Source organism: Falco peregrinus, chromosome 1 (assembly GCF_023634155.1).
Source record: "Falco peregrinus isolate bFalPer1 chromosome 1, bFalPer1.pri, whole genome shotgun sequence".
Taxonomy (NCBI): domain Eukaryota; kingdom Metazoa; phylum Chordata; class Aves; order Falconiformes; family Falconidae; genus Falco; species Falco peregrinus.
The window spans coordinates 120,569,609-120,590,114 of record NC_073721.1 but is presented as its reverse complement, the minus strand read 5'-3'; positions in this window follow the sequence as shown (position 1 = coordinate 120,590,114).

Sequence of the window (20,506 nt, the reverse complement as noted above, 5' to 3'; positions counted from 1 at the left end):
CCAAGTTTCTTACACAGTTATTTCAGTGAGCAAATAAAGAGGAAATTAATCATCAGTTCCTCCAGTGACTTTATTCTTCACTTCAATAGTGCCAGAATAGTTACCTCTCACTTTAATAAAAGCCTCTTGAATTCTTCTCCTTTTCAAAGATTTTGTTTTGGGTTTGAAGCCAACATTACAGTGACACTGTGAACTTAATGGCTCGGCTACAGGTTGATTTTTGTATTTATTTATTTTTTTAAAGCCACAGATGTTACCAGTAATATCTAAGATGACTGAACCTCCTTATCTTAGAGATTAAAGGCAATATTGTTCCCAGTTTTTCCCAGCTGCTTATTCTGTGTCTTTGGAAGCACCTTGTAGTCACATGGCTTTGCTTTTTTATCTCCATTACTTCTCTCTCCTTTGTTTGCTTGACACTTTCATGCAGAGAAAGGGGAGAAATACAAACTAGGCAAATGTGATTTGATCACAGAGCTGGTAGGGGGCAGGTACAATCATGCTGCCTTGAACTCTCTTGTGTGCAATCAGCTGGAGTTTGTTTGGAAAGAGTCCCCTGAAATTATGTAGCACAAAGATGCCGATCCAAAGTCCACAGTTAAGGGATGCTTTTGCACCGACTCTGGATCGGGCGTAGTATGTATATATTCCCCCATATAATTTGCAGATGTGGGAAAAGCTGGAGGCTGGTTTACCAAAACCTGTAGATTGATCCAGCCGCAGAGCAGAAATTCCTGGCCCTGGTCCTTCAGTTCCTCTTACGAAACATAAAACCACCATGAGAGGCATTTTTTTTCCAAGTTCTCAGCCTCTTCAGAGGCACGCTAAATTAACCTGAACTCCCTTGGCTTCCCTTAATCTTACAAAAATGCAAGATGCAAAGCAAACCCCTTGTCAGCAAACACATTATAGATGAAGGCAGCAAAGCTGCCCTTCTTACACCAGCTTTGAATTCAGTCCCTGGGATTTTAACTGTTCCTTTATCTACTGAAAAGAAATGTTAAAAAGTTTAATTGGCATGTAATGAGATAACTATAACAAGTTAATTAGTTCTCAATTAAATTGCATTTACCATACGTTCTGAATATGTTGTTAGCAATTAACGACACCTAATGAACTTGCAATAGCAACTGAGTTTACAATGATAAGTAAAATAATAATAATAATGCTCACACGTGGTTTCATAATGCATTAGAAGCGACAAATGATTTAATGAGTATGTGGTTAAATCACCATATCTTGTGCAGCTGCTGGAAGGAAAACATCCAGGAAATTTATTCTGGCACATCTAACAGGGTCTGGGAAGAAACAATTGGCTTTCAGGATAGGTCTTGTTGAGAAAAAGAAATCCCTGAGAGCTGTAGAATTGCAAAGGAGAAGGAAAAGCAAAGCTGAGGGATAAGGTCCATTATTCAGTTTAGACTTAAGAAAGCATGACCAAGAAAGAGCACAGCAAACAACTGGAAGAAGGTGGAAACCCTGGTCGATGAAGGAAAAGGGTTAAATTCTTTTCCAAGATCACTTAAGCAGGTGAGTATATGGAGAGTGATTTGTCTCTGTGCTTGGAGTTAACCTCCCCTTAATGCTTCGTACCATTAGAGTGCCACACTGAATAGGCATTAGAAGGAAAAAACCCTACAAACTAATTTACATTTTAATGAATTTTTAATTGAACCAAAATCTGTTGTTTCTGTTTAAAGATGCAGTGTTGACTTTGTGGTCTGTGCTGCTGAGAGCCAAGTGGGATCGTAATGTGATAAAAACAATGATAACGCTAAGCTTAATTAGGTTTGAAAGTGTGCCTGGTAAAGTGGCGTGGAATAAAAACATTACCTTTGTAAAAACATCACCTTCTCGCACCGAGCTGACCAGCGGAGCTGGGCAGAGCCTGGAGCACGCAGCCGTGAGAACCAGAGCTGCCAGGTCTTGCAATGGCACGAGTGGGGCAGGAGAGAAAAACCTGATCCCACGTGCAATAGGGTCACCCACAGTAACTTTAGCTCCGTCTTCTGCCAGTAGATCCAGCTTTAATGACAGGCAGGACCTACTGGTGTTTCTCTAATCACTTTTCTCTTCCTAACAGGCTGTATCGACATGCCAAAGCCTGGGAATTGCTCTTTCCAGGGCTGGGACTTGGAGGCATAGGCTCTCATGCCCTTCTCTGTCCTGAAGCACGCCTCCAGCAAAAGAAACATATCCTCCCCTATGCATCCAAGCCTACCTAGAGCTAGGAGACGAGAGAAAAGCCGTTATGCAGGGATTTCTGACCAGCTGCACTTGGATTTAAACAAAAATGCTCCCTAGTATTGAGATGCACTCATTTGCTCTCTCTCTGGGGTAGCTGTAATCCCGTTGCAGCTATTTTAAGGCTTTTTTTTGTGTTGTTAATGCCTTGTACTGAGCAATTTGACTGTGGCACACACGTACCTAAGGAGCTCAATGAAATGGCAGCAAAGCAGCTATTTTAACACTAGTTTCTTGCATGTCCTCTTCTTTCATCCTTCCTCTGGCTGCCTCTGCTCCTGGGAGGATTGCTCTGTTCATAACATGCTTGGGGTTTCACATAATTAAAACTTGCTTTTATTAGTTAGTATTTATTAGGTTATTGCTGATTTGGCTGTACAATAAGCATAAGCTGAATATACCCCTCACCTCCACAGAGAGCCTGAGCATCTGACACTCTAACAAGCCCAAATAAAATCACAGCAATCAAAAACAAGCTATGGCAGCAAGTTTCAAAACCTGTTAAAATCACCATGTGAGCTTCGTCTTCAGCATCCTGCTGCTACCTACCAGGTTCTGCATTTTGCAGCAATTTGCTCCTCTATTGCTCTGTTATGACACTTGAATTTATATTGCATATGAGGCACTAGCTTTCAGCACTCAACTTTCACCTTTATGTTATATGCCATGTTATTTTTGGCTTCTAAAAGTAAGGATTCCCCCCTGCCCCCCAATTTATTTCAAGTCTCCTCCTGGTGCCAGTGGGCAGTAATTTGATCCCCTGTTAGTATGGGTTGGAAACACGTTCCTTCCTAAAAAGAGCAAATTTGTTGCTAAAAGCATCTTCGCTCATATAGTGGGTGCAGACTGGTTAAGACAGAGACCTTCCACCTTGTCACACGCCTGAAACCCTCCTTATTTCTAGCTGGAAGCAAGCAACTTTTCACTGCTCCATCAATTTTTCAGCTGCTGGTGATTTCGCGTTTGGAGGCATTATACTCCAAACTCTCTTCACCTACTTCAGTGCTGTACCTCAGCTGCTGCTCTCTGGAGCTAGACCACCCCAACAGAGAGCCGCAGCTCTCCTCAGGTTGCCTTGGCTTGGGAAATTGTCCCCACCTGCCCCTCCTTGCTTTGCAACAGCAGGAGCTGTCAGTGCGGGCTGCTGTTGCTGGGTGTGATAAGCAAAGTGGTCCAAGAATAGCCCTTGGTCTCGACAGGGCATAATCCCAGAATAGCTGGGACATTAGGAAGTTAATGGAAGGGGAAAGAAGTCACTGAGCATTTTGAATTTCAATCAGGGACACCAGGACCCTCAAAGCCACACGTGTCGAGAGGTTATGTGCTAAGCACAGGGCTCAGCAGGCTCTTGCCTTTGCGTGAGACACCACAGTGGGGATTCACCTGCCCGTTAGTAGGTCATCACGACCTCTCTGGGCAGGTGGGGTGCTGATGCGTGCTAGCTTCAGAAGAGCAGATCTGGAAGAGGTCAGTGTTTCCAGTATATTGCGGTCTCTCTAAACTCCTTTTTTGACTTGGTCTTTGAGCACGAGCAGTCCTGGAGCTGGAAGGCTGGATGCAAAGCCAGTCAGCAGGACTGGGAAGCTCTCAGGGGACGGGCAGACACCGAGGGGAGGCCTTTTCACATGTCACTTGTGCAGGAGCCTGTCACTCTCTAGCCCATAGGAACAAGCTGTCTTGAAATCCAGGAAACAGCTGCTAAATGGCAGAGATGTCTTTGCATTTATACGATGATCATTACTGGAGTGTGTGAACTCAGGCTTCTGCAAATAAACTCTAAATGTGGGTGGGTGCCACCTCTTTTGCTTATTTCTTCAGAAAGGAACTTGCAACAAACCGTGCCCTTCCTCCCCTGCCTTTCTCCTGTGCCTCCTTTCTTCTCCTCCTTCCTCCCGTGCTGCTGCTGTGGGAAGTTAAATGTCAAGTCAATTGAACAATTTTCCATTTTGCTCTGGCAGTTGCAGATATTTGAGGCCACCTGGAGTTCCCGTGGCACCAAGTGATGGACCAGGCCAAGGGAGCGCTGTCCCCCTCTCTAATGAGCCTCAGCAGTGTGGCCGGCAGGTCATGACGAGTGCCACGGCAGAGGACTCTCTCTGCCATAAAGGTCATCTCCTAGTCAGCTTAGGACATTTCCTTGGAGGGATTTGTAGCTAAGGGCTGTGGCTCTGAATTTAGCTTGCTCTGGGTGATGGAGGCTCTCAGACCCACACAACATTCACTTCCTTGCTTTCAGAAATAGAATGATACTCAGTGAACCACTCCAGATGCCAGACAAAATAAATGGCAAAGAGGTAAACCACCATCATTTACTGTTGAGCTCTTTGTTGGCTGGTGGGTCCAGCTGTGCTGGTACCTTCAAGACCAGACCTCGTTGCAGAGCCAAGAGAGAGGCGCTGGATGTGCAGCCACAGATGAGTTTTCCAGAGCAGGCTCAGGGTCTAGTGCACCCCAAGACATACCTTGGAGGTGTGTCTGCTGCTAGCATCTGCCCGTGAACAGAGAGAGGGTGGGATGTGGAGCTGACCATGCTTTTGCTGAGCTTTCCCGTGGAGTGGGCATAGCTACTAGTTCCAGCACAGCAAAAGCTGAATATCCATTCTCAAGTGCTCCCAGTTGCAATTCACTCACCAAACACCTATTATAAAGTTGCTTTTGTAATGAGCTGAAAAAAAGAAAAAGCAAAAAAAAAAGAAGAAAAAAAAAGCAGCCAGCTAGTTGCCGTTTTGCCTATTTAGGTGCCTACGGCCCAGCACTACAGAAAAGACACTTTTGAAGTGAAGGATCTCTTAGAGATTATTTCTTTCCATAGCTCTATGTAAAATCTCTCTGCTTCTCCCCCACAGATGAATCGGATCCATTGATCTTACACTGCAAGCTTCGCCTCTCCCTTTTCACCTGCTTCTGCCTCTGTTCCATGTAGTCTGGTAATGATTTTGTGCCACAAAAGCTCAGTGCCTCCTCATAATGAGTCCACTTGTATCATAAAGCCTAATTTTGGGTACCTGTCTTGAAAATATTGCCAAGGTCCTGTTTATAAAAATGTCTTTAGTTCTGAAAGAAAGATGATTTTGCAGTTCTAGTTAGGAAAACAAGGACAACAAAGAGAATTTAATGCAGAAGGGACTACAAAACATCTGTTCCACATGCTGCAAGCCATGAAACACTTTCCATCTCTCTTTACCTAACTTAATGTCTACAGGAAAAAATAGGCCTACAATGCACTGTGCTGCAGGAGGTGTCCCGGTGTTCTAAGTCAGCATCTTTGGGAGGGAAACGTATCTGAAAGATGGGTTTATGTGAACGTTTAAGATGTTGCCTCCTCCTCAGAGACGGATCTGGACTTCGTTTGCACACAAGCAGGTTTTGGCATCGTTCTTCAAAGCCACCATGGCCACGTGTTGCATGATACAGACCTGCGCGCAGAAGAGGCTGAAGTGCCAAGCTGAGGGGGCAAGAAGCTTTGGCAGATAGGCAGAAAACAGCTGGAGGATGCAATTTCTTAAGCTGTTGCGGCGCAAATTCATCAGCCAGCACTCCATAACCAGGAGGTCCTAGTGAGTACGTGGCTATACACCCATTCCCAGCAAGGCTTAGGTCAATCATGATCATTTTGTTCCCCAGCTCTGTAATAGGGATAGACATAGAAAAGCCGTCTAAGTGGACTGATATAATTGATTCAAGCAGAGATCAACCCCCCCCAGGAGATTAGGAGTATGGTCTTCTTTGAACGTAGATAGTTCCTAGCACAACAGAGCCCTGACTTTGGTTAAGCCTACTGCAAATAAGTAAGTGTAATAAATTATATAATGATGGAAGAACTTAAACAAAATACTTATGCCCAGGAAGGTCGAAGTGATTTTTCAATAGCACACTTTTCAGGTTTTCACCAGGCTTCAGCTGCTTTTTGAATTATGAAACAGATGAACAAGTGAAATACATATGCTTAAACCACGATCCTAATTGAAAGACATTATGGTCAAACAGGGCATGTTCTACACAGGCAGAGAACAGCGTGATAAAACAACGAACAAGATGGAATAGTGCTTCAGAAGTGTTTAAAAGCTCTTCCCTTTCGACAGGAGTGGCTCACATTTGCAAAACATTTATTCAGGTCCTAGTTGAAAATACATCCTTGAGTGTAGCTATGGCATCCAGAGGTGGCAAAGTAACAGTGGCCTCTTTAATCATTGTCCCATTCAAGCCCTAATCAGGGCAGCATGTGCGGGAGGGAGTGGTAGGAGCTGAAAATTCACCTCCTCAGCAGGGTGAGGTTGTGTGTGTGTGTCTTCTTTCTAATTAGAAGTTCTATTCAAATGTTAATCAGCAGCACCATGATTAAGGAGGCTTAAAAAGAGCACTTGGACATAGCTTCACTGATGGGGCTAAAGTGGTTCTTCCTTTCTTGTAACAAATAAGGATGTTCTCCTGGTGGAGGTCAGTTTGTTTTCCAAGCGCTGTTTGACTTCACCTTAGCAGCGAGATGCCACCCCTCTTCCGCGATGCTGCGGCCATGGAGGGCAGTTGTTTTACACCCAAGACCTTCTGCCTTCCGTCAGCCACCTGAGCCACAGGTCCCTGGTAAACGTTGCTGTTCTGCTGAGGCAGTGATGAGGGACTCAGAGAGGAACTTGAGAAATACTGAAGACAAAGATGGCCTGAGAGAAGGTCACAAGAATAAGCTTTCTGCTCCCCTGACATTACCTTTGAGCTCTCTCTTCAGTTATTCCAGTGCTTTAATGCTTTTCTTATCCCATCTCTTCTCTGCCGGTGTAGTCTCCTAAACTGCCCTGCTTGGATTTCTCTTTACAGAAAGGAAGAAAACCACTGATGGGGTGAGATGAATATTCTTATAACTGATGGAGATGGACATAACCTTGCAACGGGAAGGGACAAAACCACCGGGGGTTATATCGGGATGACTCCAGACCAGGCACAATAAAGATGGACCACAGTACCAATGGGCACTTTTCCACCCAGAATTTCTTTGCTCTCCCTTGTTCAAAGGGAAAAGGTGCTACACAACTAGAGACCTTCTCCAACACCCTCCCTCGAGGTGCCTGCATCACATGCCGTGCCTTGCTCAGCGATACCACATCATTCCCAGTGCCTTCCCATGCCCCATAATTAGGGGGAAACAAAAAGCTCTCTTGTGTTTCTTCTGAGAAATGAGCTCAGCTGGCATAAAATGGAACCGTTTGTCTAATGGTCTAATATTTGGAAAAAATCCCTTCGAAGAGACTATACTGGAACTGGCTAGTCCTCCAAATACATGAAATGATTTAATTAAAGGTGACAATTTAAACAGAAATTTTAGTGGATAGTGACCTCATTTTAAGTCTGTATTTCACCATTACAAAAATTTAGCAGCAGGTGAGACTGGTCTCCCAAATCAAACGCTGTAACATAACCAACATCCCAACACAAAAATATTCCTCTGAACTTTGGGGCCAAGGAGAACTCCCTTCATTTGGATCTTTCAAAAAAAAAGAAAAAAAAAAGAAAAGAAGAAAAGGGAAAATCAAAGCAATCAGTTCATTTCTGGTGGAGAATTTGGATGCTGCCTCCTGCATCCATGCATAATCCTCAGTACAGCGTTCATTAAGCCGTGATGATTCATAACTCGCTTCTCCAGCTGAGACACAGGGGGAGTTCAGCCCTGAATTGCCCTCGCTATCTGGAGGCATTTACCTCCGGGGGTGACCACATACAGATTGCTGTGGGTATTTTGAGGCTGACTGCTCTGCAAAGTTTAGTGTTGACTTCAGCTGTGTTTCTGACAATAGAAAAGTAGGCAAGCAGGGATTCAGCCCCACACTATACATCATTTATGATTGCTTGGGGCAAAAAACTACCAGCGTCTTTAATTCTTCTTGGTATTGTACATGGGAAAAAAATGGTAGCAATAATAAGCTGTGTGTTTGCAGAGTGCTTCCAGGCTGGATTCATTTTTAAAGTCAGCTAAAGGTTAGCACAGAGTTGTCAGGGACTTCTGAAAATTAGGGGTTTTCAAAGTGTACAATTCCCATGTTGAGATGCTGTTAGCAGTCAATATCCAGTCTGAATCTTCAAATATCAGCTGGAGCTTCAGCATACCTTTATGTCACAGTAACAGACATTCACATCTCATGCACCACCACTAAAAGAGTGGCTCTTTGAACTGGAGCCCTGTCCCATCTAATGGAGATAGACTGTAATGTCAGGAGGCGTATCTATGCCAAGTTTGACGTATCCAGTATGGACAACAAGGACAGTGGAGGTCTGCTGGAACAGACAGCTGTGTAAGGTATACAAACTCATGATCTACTCACCCATGGCAACATCCACATCCCTCCACTGTTGGTGCTTGCTGGTACCTGCACTAGGTAGGTTAAGCGTGGCTAGATCAACCTGCCCACCTGACAGTATAGCTACACAGAAAAATCCCAGGAGAACCAGAATTGTAACAAAGTGTGCCAGAGGGAAGGTGAGTAGGAAACAGTTATTCACCATTCTTGCAGCAGAAGAACAAGGGATCATCATATGAAATTCTCAGATTGCAGAGTTAAGCAAATAAGCATTTTGCACGCATCGTTAAACTGGAATATACTGCCACAGGATTACATGGACGCCAAAAATATTCATGGCCAGAAAAAACTGTCAAAAGCCATTAAGAAGAAAGACTTAAATATCGCCCAAAGAAGTGCATACACCACTATTGCCTAAAGGTGAAAGGACAGAGAGAGATGTTTCCTCTCTTCCTATACAAAAAGCTTCTGCTGCTGATCACTGTTACAGACAGAAACCAGAGCAAAGCTGATGTTTGGTTCAGCTGAGTACAACCATTCTTACAGCCTTATAAAAAAAGTGTTCTGTTCACAGACTCATCCCTTCCAGGGAAGTTCAGGAACTCCAGATATCATTTTGACAAATTCTGGAAACTAGTCAGATAATCAAATATGCCTTTGACTGATGCCAGACACAGACCATCTTGTTGGCTGATTGCAATTAATCCCAAGAGCCCCTCCATAGCCTAACGGATTACCATGGCTCCTAAAGGTCGTTTCCTACCACCAGAGACTCCCAGGATAGATGAAGCCCGCGTCAGCAATGCCATTCATGTCCTTATGCAGTCAGGACAGCGTTGCATGCTTATCCTCGCACTCAGGGTCTCAGTCCCTCTGTCCCTCAGCGCAAGCCAGCAGACTGAGAGGAGCCCGTCTCAGCTCCGCAGTTGCCCGGGTCTCCAACATTTTATTGCTGTCACTGTGGCTGTGTCGATACAGCATAATTCAGAGCTCTGCGGAGCTGTATCAGCCAGCTCTGAGCCAGGCAGCATCTGCACTATTGGCATCTGAGCTGCATGCCTGTGGCGCTCCCTGGAAATTATATTATTTCTGAAGCACAAGGCTCCTTTGGTGTCTCTTGCACCATGGAGACACACCTTTGCTTAACTTTAAGCACATGGTGACGAGCTCTAACCTCCCCTTTGTTCATCACTGAAACCGTAAAGACAAAAGACTGCAAAACCCAACCATATCGGGCTGTGCCATCTGGATACACCTTGTGGCACTCCCTGCCAGCCCTGGGGAGGTGGGGAGCAAGGCTGGCAGGATTAACAGTGGACACACCAGAAGTACAGACTTACAACGTCGGTTGTTAGCATGGCACCATCGCATTCAGGGGAGAAGCTTAGCGGGGCAAGCAGCACGTCCTTGGTGGTTTGGGCATGCACGGCCACCTCCTCAGCAGCCCGCAGGAGCCCTGCCAGCCTGCCTGGTGCCACGCAGGTCCCAGGTGGCCCAGTGGACACTTTCTGGCCACATCAGAAGCCCACACTTGGATACACTTTGTCTGCAGCACGGGTGAGTCATGCCTCGGGGCAGCCTCAGGGCTCTCCTTATGTTCACGGTGGTTTCCATTTCAAGAGCTTGACCTCCTGTGGGCAAGGGTGAAATGTTTTCACTAATGAGCTGGCTTTTAGCTAGACTGAGATCAGCTGCTGCCACTTAGCTAGGGACATCCAGTAGGTACCACTGCACTGGCACTGTCCTTGAGAGCTGAGGAGAAAAGACTGGGGAAGGATGAGTTTCCTGTCTCCATAGCTTTCCCTTAATGAAAATGTGGCTTTGCATCAGACCTCTTTCACGTACCTAAGTATTGGACACTTTTGTCTGGCAATAAAATTCTTTTAAAACATTTAAAATAAAAAAAAAATCACAGACCTATAAAATGATGTGTTTTGATCAGAAATCATTACGCTTCCCACATACTTAGAAATATATTCACATCCTTCTTCCTTGCTTCCCTCAGCTAGCAGTATCTCCAGAGGAGTTCTTCCAACCTCACCTATTTCTTGGCTTGCAAAGAAGTAAAAATCTTGATTGAAGGTTGCAGGTAGATGTGATGAAAGCATACCAATCAGAAGTACAACACTGTTGCCTGAGTAATGGTTTTCCCACCTGCACAGGAGGCAGCATGTATCAAGTGCTGAGCTTGATTTTCTAGTGGGTAAAATTCTGCACCGTCAGATCTGTAATAAACAGCTGCAGGTTTACCTCATAGGGCAAGAAGAAAGCAGACAAACTCAAAATACCTCCCTGCCCTTGTCTTTACTCATGCTAACATCCAGGCGTGAGCATTAGTCTGTTGCAGTAGGTCATTTGTTTTAAGACTGTATTTGGCTCGACAGGGAGTCTAGACAGAAGAATACTCAGTTAATCTGACAAGTTCCCATTGCTCCTCTATGCATCGAGCAAATCTTGGACGAGCTGGTGCCTCGAAGGCATGGTTTGGTCCTGCAGGGAGGCTGAGGTAGGGGCTTTACTGCAGAGCAGCCCGGAGGAAAGGTCCTGGCTGGCCATGCCAGGTGTGCCCTGGAAGCAGGGGAGGAAGGTGCTCATCTTCCTCTGGGGCAGGACTGAGACCTTCCATGGTGCCATGACCACAAAACCTTTTTCGAAACCATGAGTTAAAGGAGTGGTGGGTAAGCTGCTAAGGCCAGTGTGAATGAGTAGATAGGTTGCTTTTTAGGGCAGTGAGACTTTGCTTTATGTACAGTATAAAGATATTTCTATGTAAGGCGCTGGGTCCTACCTCAGGCTGAGTTTGAAGCCCAGTGGGATCCAAGCGGTTTCCCTTTGTCGCTTGCAAAAATCAGAGTAACTGCAAACAGCTGCATCCTATTGACATGTCTTCTGAGGTGCTGTAATTCTCACCCCCAGGCTGACCTTTGCTATGCAAAGTCACCCTCTTAGTGCATCTTCTTCAGCACATGCAGGTAACCTCTGCTATAAAGAGGTCACCAAGTAGCTGCCTTCTTGTAATACCGTCCATTGCCACAGTCCCATCCAACCTCTGAGCAAAGACCAGCCAAAACAAACCCTTTTGGGGGTCAGCAGGGATTCTGGATCCCCATGCTGCATGTATGGTTGAGAACCAGGCAGCCCACCAAGTAAAGTAGTCTCACCTTAACGCCAGGATCGTAATACTGATTCAGTAGTTCTTGCAGCAGCAATAATCATCCACAGAGCCACGGAAAGATGGTCGGGCCAGGTTCATTTTAGATAAGGTAATCGTGAAAAAATGACAGTGTGACAGACAACTGCATGAGGGAGAGCTCTGCACAGTTAAGGCTCTACTGACAAAATGATGCAACTTTGCAGCAAGAGCTGTCCAGTCAGCTCCAGAGCTTCAGCTGCTGGTGTTTCTCAGATGATGCCTTCCAGGTGGGATTCTTCTCTGAGGAGAATGAGACAGGGAGTGAAAGTTATGAAAGATGTGGCTATTTTGGGATAAAGAGCTCTGGAAGTCCTGGAAGTAAGGTGGAGCATGCCCATGGCAGCGCACAGTCTGGTTTGGGTTTGTATTTTGCTTTGTTGCAAGGTGCCGAGTGCTCTCTCAGCAAGGTCAGGAGCCTGGTGTTCATCTACAAGCACCCATCCTCTGTCTTCCCACCCCAGTTCTTCCCACTATGCATAAAAATGCACAAAATTGTCATCAAATTGCCAAAGCCTGCTTCTGAGAGTCAATATTTAGCCCAAACCCCTGGACGCTGCACAGGGCAGCTGCACCAGCTTTCTCCAGCTGCTGCAGCTGAAGGGCATCCTGCAACAACTCCTGTGCGCCGAGCAGACATGATGCTGGGCGAGAAGCCCACACCTTTTCCCAGGGATGCTCCTGACTTGCCTTAGCCCTGGTCATCCCTCGGCCATGTGGTGTCCAGAGACGGTGCATACTGCTGCACACGTGCACCCCCGGGGGTGTGAGCACAAGGGACTGAGGAGGCAGCTCCAGATAGAGATTTTTGGCTGCAGCTCTGAGCACTCCTCTGCCGATGAAATATTTATGATGACATGTTGCCTAGCAATGACCAGATTGCCCTGAACAGGCAGGAAAAAAAATATACTATGGGATGTGGGAACCAGGGAGAGACTGTGAAGGGGGGAAAAATATAAAAACAAAGAAAAACCAGCTCCAAATGGCCACTGATTTTGCTGGGCTTAAAACATTTTACTAGTAAGAGATGAAAAATAGATCTTGTTTAGTAAAGTGTTGGATTGGTCAGACTGATTTCACCAGCTAGGTAGAAGGCTTACAGTGATAAAAGCAGGCAGTCAGGAAGCACTTAGCTGTTATGTAGCAAAATGGTTTATTTTTGTCACTGCTTGGCCGATGTGTGTCTGGACAGCACTGTCCTGTGGTGTTTTCTTCCCTCTCATTGTCAATGTGCCAAAGCTAATTAAAGCGAGCTGAGTCTATCTGTGAAGTGGAATTTACTGAAACAAACTAATCAGAAAGGCAAAAATAGCATGTATTTTTGTCATTTGGAGGGAATTGGCTGGCTCAGAAAGAGGATGGAGGGGAGAGGCAACACTGGGTGTCATTTGTTTTGCCATCTGATGCTCCTCATTCATCCTGGTGTATATTCAGAGCACTTTCAGGTGTGTGTTGTTGTTGTTTGGTTGGTTTTTTTAAATTTTATTTCACCTCCTAGATTTAACCCCATTTCCAAAAGCTGAAGAGCCAACAGGTGAGTGAGCTAGAATTCCTGAAAAACAATGACTTTAAAAAAAGCTGCTGGTACATTTGCTTTTTGATGGACCTTGGTATAAAAGAGGGGGGAAAGGGAAAGAGAGAAGCTCTTTGTCTGTGAAAAGAGATCATCTCATGACTTCGTCCGCAGCATTTGTTTGCTGGAGCCTTTGCAGAGGCCAGCAGCTGTTAATAGATGGGCTGCATGAGCCTTCTCATTCCATTTATCGCCAGTCTTGCGCAAAACGATTCTGCTGCTTTTGTGGTGGCCCAGTCAATCTAACTATCTCACATACCTAGAGAAGCCCTGATTACTTTACCATCCACTGCCTGGCAGTCTTTATTCTTCGATAGCCCTGTGGGGAAGGGATGGTTGCTAGTTCCATTTTACAGAATCATAGAGATGTGGTGCTTTAAGCCAGAAGGGGATTTTGCATCATCCAACCTAATGCAGACTACGGTATTTCATTGCTTACCTCAAGTTTTTGTACATGACTGATGTCCTCCTTCCCCATGGTACCTCATCCCACCACCAAGCGATAAAGACTCCCTGGAGAGCTTGTTGCTTTTGGTTAACCTCCTGGAAAACTGTGTTTAATCTCAATTCAATGCATACCTGATTTCAGCTGCAAGCTGGATGGCTGAGGAACAGAGATCCTGAAGCCATGATCTTCAAAAGCATTTAAGCTCTTTCACTTTAAGATTCAGTGGACTTTAAGCACCTAAAGATTTTGAGAACATGATAATGCTTTGGGATCCTAATGAATCAAACAAAGGCTTCTGAGTCAAAAATGCCACACTGAGCTCCCCTTTCCTACCCTCAAGAAGAGCTCTTTGAGGGCTTAGTTTCACAGTTTTTCCCAATCCTAAGTGATCCAGTCAACCTCGGGGCTGTTTATGACAGCCACAAGTTTGGTTTCTTTGTGGTTTTTTTTTTCTTTTTTTTTTCCCCAAACCATTTCAAAGTCGTCCCCAGAGGCTGTAGGGGAGACTAGAACATGGTTGAAGGCCAGGCTCAGAAGATATTGATAAACTGAGGAGAGCTCACAGAAGGGGAGTGAAAAATATTCAGGTCTGGAGGGAGTGATTTATGGTGACAGAAGAGGCAGAGCCACCTGTGTTGGCTGCATGATGACTAAGCAAGAAGGTACTAATGGGAAATCTATTTGAAAAAGTATAAAATATCAAGGGCAAAGATCGAGTGTTTCAGGTGGGTGCATGGCAGTGTGCCAGGGAAAAGTGCGGGGCCACTGGCAAAATTACCTTCTTGGTAGGGGGGTTGTGGTAAGCTGAGGAATGGTCTCCACAGGGGTCAGTGGAGCTAATGGGTGACTTTAATGATCAGTCTGGAAACAAAGCAACAAACAAAACCCCAAATGTATGGGAGGGACTTCCCTGGCCAGACCAGGAGAAGTGCTGTGGGATGGGACCAGCATCTTCCCTCCCCAGGTTTCAGCGTGCTCATGGGCTTTGGTCCCAGCAGGCTCCTTCAAGCATTTTGTGAACAGCTTGAATTTCTGCACCGCTCTGGCTTCATGGAAGCCTTTTCAGCTTCATCATTTTGACAGGCCAGTTCTACGACATTTTCTCCTCTGCTGGGTTTTCCAGGCAGAGGTGACATGTGCTAGCTGAGCTCCCACACTGTCCTTCTACAACGCAACCCCCGGGCACCTGCCTGGGCTGCAGCGATGCTTGCCAGCCTTGCAGCTTTCCCCCCTCCCCTCCCCGCGCCCCCCCCCCCGAGCTTTTATTCAGAGCAGATGTCTACCTGGGTGCCTTGGGGATGTTCACGCAGCTGTTTGCATGGTGGAAAGTGATCCCTTTCTCCAAGGTGGGTGTTGGTTGTGGAGCTGTACGAAGGCATTGGGGTGTTTGTGCCATCCTAGCGCAGCAGTTTTGGGGACAAGGTTACCTCATCCCCTCCCGACTTCCACTTAGAGTCAGCATGGGGGAGCTAATTCCTGCCTTCTTTAATAGGTAAAGATAAAAATAATAATAATAATAAAAAGAAAGATTTAAAAAAGTAGATTTAACCCTTGATGACGGAGCGGATCTGGGAAATAAACAGAACAATCTTAAACACAACCAATTATATGGTCAAAAAGAAGCAGAATGCAATGGTAGGTCCGTTCAGCTGCTAAAATTGAGGCACGAGGAGCCAGAACGTGACCCTCTCTCCTCCATCCAAATAAACAGCTGTCCGTCAGGAGGGGAGTTCAGGGGTGGGGTGATCAGATATGGCCGTGGCAGGAGCCAGGCTCATCCATTACCATCGACGGACTGTCACCGGCGAGACGTTCCCCTTGGCACAGAACGGGATAATGCTGAGTCAAAACCATGCCCTTCAGGAGGTTTCAGAGGCCCTCGCTCCTTACCCGACGCTATCGCTTCTGTCAGCAGCTGGAAGTGTGAGACGCAGCGAGGAAGCACCAGCTCCCCTGGGTTCGGTGCCTGGCTTTGCCAGTGATTTGCTGGATGCCCTTGGAAAAGCCAATTAAGTTTTTGTTGCCTCGGATTTCTCAGTTGTACAATCCAGAGCTACTCACAAGCATAATTAACTCGTAATCTAACTGCAGTTTCAGGTGTGTGGTTTGTAAGAGGAAGGCATGATTATTTAAAAAATCAGGTATTGAAAGTATTAATAGATTTTTAAGGCCTGAAGCAATGACTGTGCTAATTTATTTATACAGCATTTGTTAACCAGACTGCAGAACCTCTTCCAGCAGTATCTACACTGCAGGCATGCCTATAAGTCCTGTCTGTGCTACAGCACACCCTCTAAAGAGATGTTAAGTCTTGATTTAAAGATCTCAAGTGACAGAGACTTCATCACATCTGTAGGTCAGCTGTTGAAAGGCTTATTTACCTGCATCACTAAAGTATACCATATTGCTAGTCTGAGTGTATCCAGGATCAGTTCCCACTGTGATAAGATTAAAGAGCTGTAAATGTGAGCAATCTCTAACCCAAGTGGGAAGCTGCAGACGGTGACTGAGTGAGCTCTTTGCATTCTGGTGGATAAACTGAATAGATCAGGGCTTAAGCCTCTCAGAATAAAGAAGGTTTTTGAGATCTTAAATCATTCCTGGAACTCTCTCCAATTTTTCCAATGTCTTTCCTTGAGTTTCAGATGCCCAAACTGAAAAAAAGTACCAAAACTGATCTCACTGACATTGCGTTTAGATGTAACATCTCTGTACTACTTACAATCCCTTTCCTTATTCATTCATGGCTTGTACTTGTGCTCTTAGCTACAGCTTTGTGCTCATAGTTTGTATTTGACTGGTTTTCTACTGCAATGCCCTATTTATATTCCAACAGAGTTTTTGAACACTCTCAGAATATCTGTTTACAACCTGATCACTGTTTAGACATAAGGGCAGGATAAGTAACGTGATATTTTGATCTAAAATAACAAGTGCCCAGAAGTCAGTCTGAGTTGGAGAGGTGGAGTCAAACTCACAGCTGGAGTTCAACCAAGACTTGAAAGGATACCCTGGGCAGAGACTGGAATTAGCTTTCAAGGTGGGGTTTGCTGCTGGAGCGCGTGAAACCTGGCATTAAGCTTATGAAATGCACTCCCCCTGCCCGTGGCTTAGAGCGAGAACCAGCTAAAGGAATTACATAGGACTAGATGCTGCAAACATTTATTCTAAATTTTTGTTGCTGAAATGGGAAGGTAAGGAGGACCCCTGCCCTGAGATAGCAGACCAAAATACAGCCAGGACCAGATAAGCTTGGGATGCCCATATAGGAGAGAAGATGGACCAGGTGAATGAGTTCCACCATGTGCATGTTACATCTGTTCTTGGCTGGCACCTTATTTAAATACAAAGCCTTTGCAATGCATCTGTGAGCTGCTGTGGGACCACAAATGACCTCACCTAGGTCCAATAAGGACCCATTTCAGGTGCATGGCTGCAGGGCTACAACGCAAGAAGCCACCAAAAAAGTATTTGAGTCACCAGGCTATAGAAATAAATGAGAAACAAAACATGTCCATTAACAATTAATTAAAAGAAAAGTCCTATTGCTTCAACATGATAAAGGAACTATGGCTCTCAGATGTGCCCTGCTGCAGGGAAGGAGGAGGGTGCGTTTTTACAGTGAGCTGTTGGAGATGTCTCTCAGAGGCCACCTGCGTCTTCTTTTGTTGCCTCTCTTCTGATCAGGTTCCCAACTTCTTCCTTTTGTTTCTGTTGCTTTTCATCCTCCACCGCCTGGCTTGTGAGGAGTACCCTAAGAGTAAAAACAGCAGTGCAAAGCCCTGGCTCGCCCTGGGATACAGCACTGGAAAATAATGATGCTTTTGCACATCTTCTGTCGGTCACAGAGCAATTAGTTTGAGTCCAACCTGGGCGGGAGGCTCTAGGGCTTGGCAAGAGGAGCCTTCCTCTGCCGATCTGTGCCGAGCAGCTGGCACACGTCCTGTGCTTCCACCACAGCCCTCCTGCTGAAACCTGACTTGAAACAAATTAATTCCCTGACAAGTATTGCAAATGCTCCTAGCAAAGATAACCTCACAGACTGCAGCATCCAAAAGCCTTCACCTTGTCACTGCCAAGAAGAGCTGGTGATTGCTCCAGCTATATACCGACAACTTCTAGAGCAGCTTGCACAGCCATAGGATGGTGCAAAACTCCAAGGAGTGTCCCTCTATAAAGCTGTCATCCATGGAGGAAGACACAAATCAGGATAAGGAATGCAAGGAAGATGCAGGACAGTGGAAGAGCAGATTGAGGAACAGTCTCTGGGAGAAAGCTCTGTGGGAAGTGAAGGGCATGGCAGGTAGGAGAAGGGGGTTTCACTAAATAGAAAGGAAGTTTTGGTAAGAAACAAAAAAGCCAAAACTTGCTTTAATAAAAAAAAAAATGAAGAAAAAAAGAAAGGGATACAAGAGAGTGGTAGAGACATCTGCAGAGAAACCTGGAGCTGAAAACTGCTTGCTTACCTGAACTAAACCCAAGGTTGGCTAACTCCAATTAATAACCCCAAGTTAAGAACTCCATTTTCTTGCCAAGTGGATATATCCTGCTAAGTAGAATGGACAGTGAAGAAAGATAGTGAGCAGAAGGAAAAAAAAAAAAAAAAAAAGATAGCATACACTGAGTGTGAGGTGTCAGAGAGATACGCTAGAAGCTACGTCAAAGAAGTAACAGATTTGAGTTGTTTGCTTTTGAGGGGACTAAAGGGGAAATTGAGTGAACGAAGAAATAGAGATGCAAATCATCCAAACCAAATGATGACTGAAAATCAGGAACTGTGAAATCAGTAGAAAGGAAAGCTGAAGGGAATGGGGACAACTCCTGTATGCAATAGTGAAAGAAAGGGGGACCTGCTGGCAGAAGGGGAAGGAGGAATGGTTTGCAAGGGTGAAAGGGAAGAGCAAGTTCCTCTGCAAAACCTTGTACTGAAAAACTATAATTGATCACGTAATGAAATGTTTTGGCCTCTGGCAAAGTCCCTGAGGAGCTTTGTACAGCATTTCCAGCTGCTGCATTCAGATAGAAAAATGTCATCTTCTTGGAGGTTTTGTATCACTGTGTGCGGAGCTGGACTATGGGACAAGGCAGTGCAATGATTTACCATGTCATATATTAATAGTATCAAATTATGGCTTTGTGGTTATTGAGGTATATAGTGGAGTAAGTTTTACTCCTGGCAATAAATGTAATATTTGCTTTGGGATGTCAATCAATAAAATATCTGCCCTAATTGCTATCGATTTATTCATTCATTATAATACTGTACAATGAAACCCACCATTCCTGCATTGTCACAGCCCCTGCAGCAACAGCGGCAGAGCTCTCGCAAAATCCATTTTGCACAGCAAAACTCTTGATTTCAGATGGGAAGAAACCACTGCAAAACTCCCAGCGAATTCAGCTCTCCACTGGGATAACAAGAAGCCACCGTCCATCACTTCTTATTGCTGTGGACAAGGGACTGGTGTTCACTTTTGCCTCTTCCATCATCCGCCGCTGAATGGGAAGAGAAAAACCTCTCCCTCCTTTCTTTCTATACCTCAATTCAGCAATGGAGAACAAAGCTTCCTTTAAGTGAAAGTGTAGGCTTAGATATCCCATTGGTTACGAGGCATGTTTGCAGCCTGCAGAGATGCTCAGCGGCACGGTGATTGGCTTTGCTTAATAACTGTGACAAAAGCTCCTTATCCTGCCAAAGCAGCGCTAAACCCTCCCCTGCACACAGGGCCGGGTGGGCAGCGGTGGTGCTGGGGGGCTGCCGGCTCTCTCCCAACGACGCCTGGCTTCTGCCGCGCCGTGTTTACAAGGCGAGCAGGTTTTATGCTACTTTGGGCTCAGTGGGATCCCGCCAGTACAACAAAACCTCCTCTCGTTTACCTGGGAGGAGGCGAAACACTTCAGTCGAAACATTAACTCTGAGGCGGCTCTAAAGCTGCTCCGGAGGTGCAAAGCGACACGGTGGTGCCTCCAGCCTGGAAAGTGCAGGCTCGGGATGGCAGGATGGGACCGAGGGCTGGCTGCTCAGCTCATACCTTTTTTTTTTTTTTTTTTAAAGTTAAAAAAAATAAAATTAAACCTGTTTTTTGCTATTCCCATACTTCAAACAATGCTCAGGGTATCAGCCAGTCCCAGAACAAGGCTGCTGAGGCTTATAGCGTGGTACAGAAAGAGGAGCCTTGTTTCCTACCTTTCTGGTACCCTCAGTCGTGGCTTCTTGCTTGGTTCTGGGGATGCCTCTACATCCTGCTCCTCCAGATGCCTCTCCCAGATGTGAACATATGTACCGGCAATTAGAGTTAGCGCAGGCAATTACACTTCTGGGGTTTCTCTCTGGTCTCACCTCATCTGAACAAGCCAGTTAATCTCCCTACATCTCAGTTTCTCTGCCTGTAAAACAGATAATAATGTGGGCACCACCCAGCATGGCTTAATCGAAGTGCTGGCACCTCCCTGGCTGAGAGGGCCGCAGAGGTACGATGGATTTTTTTTTTTTTTTTTTTTATCCGAGGCAAAACTAAAATGCCATTGTCTGACTGGCGGTCATTATACCTGCCAAACTGCTGGCAGCCTGTGCCTACCCCCAGGATTCGGTGGGTCACTTCCCAGGACCTCATGTCCACTACAGCTCAGAGCCACAGGAGACCCTGCTAAAAACAACAGCACTGGCCCTTCTGCTCAGTTCATCTATTTTCCTTTCTTAAAAGTACTGATTTCAATGACACTTCTTAAAAAAGAAGAGGAAGGAAGAGAGAGAAATCATTCAA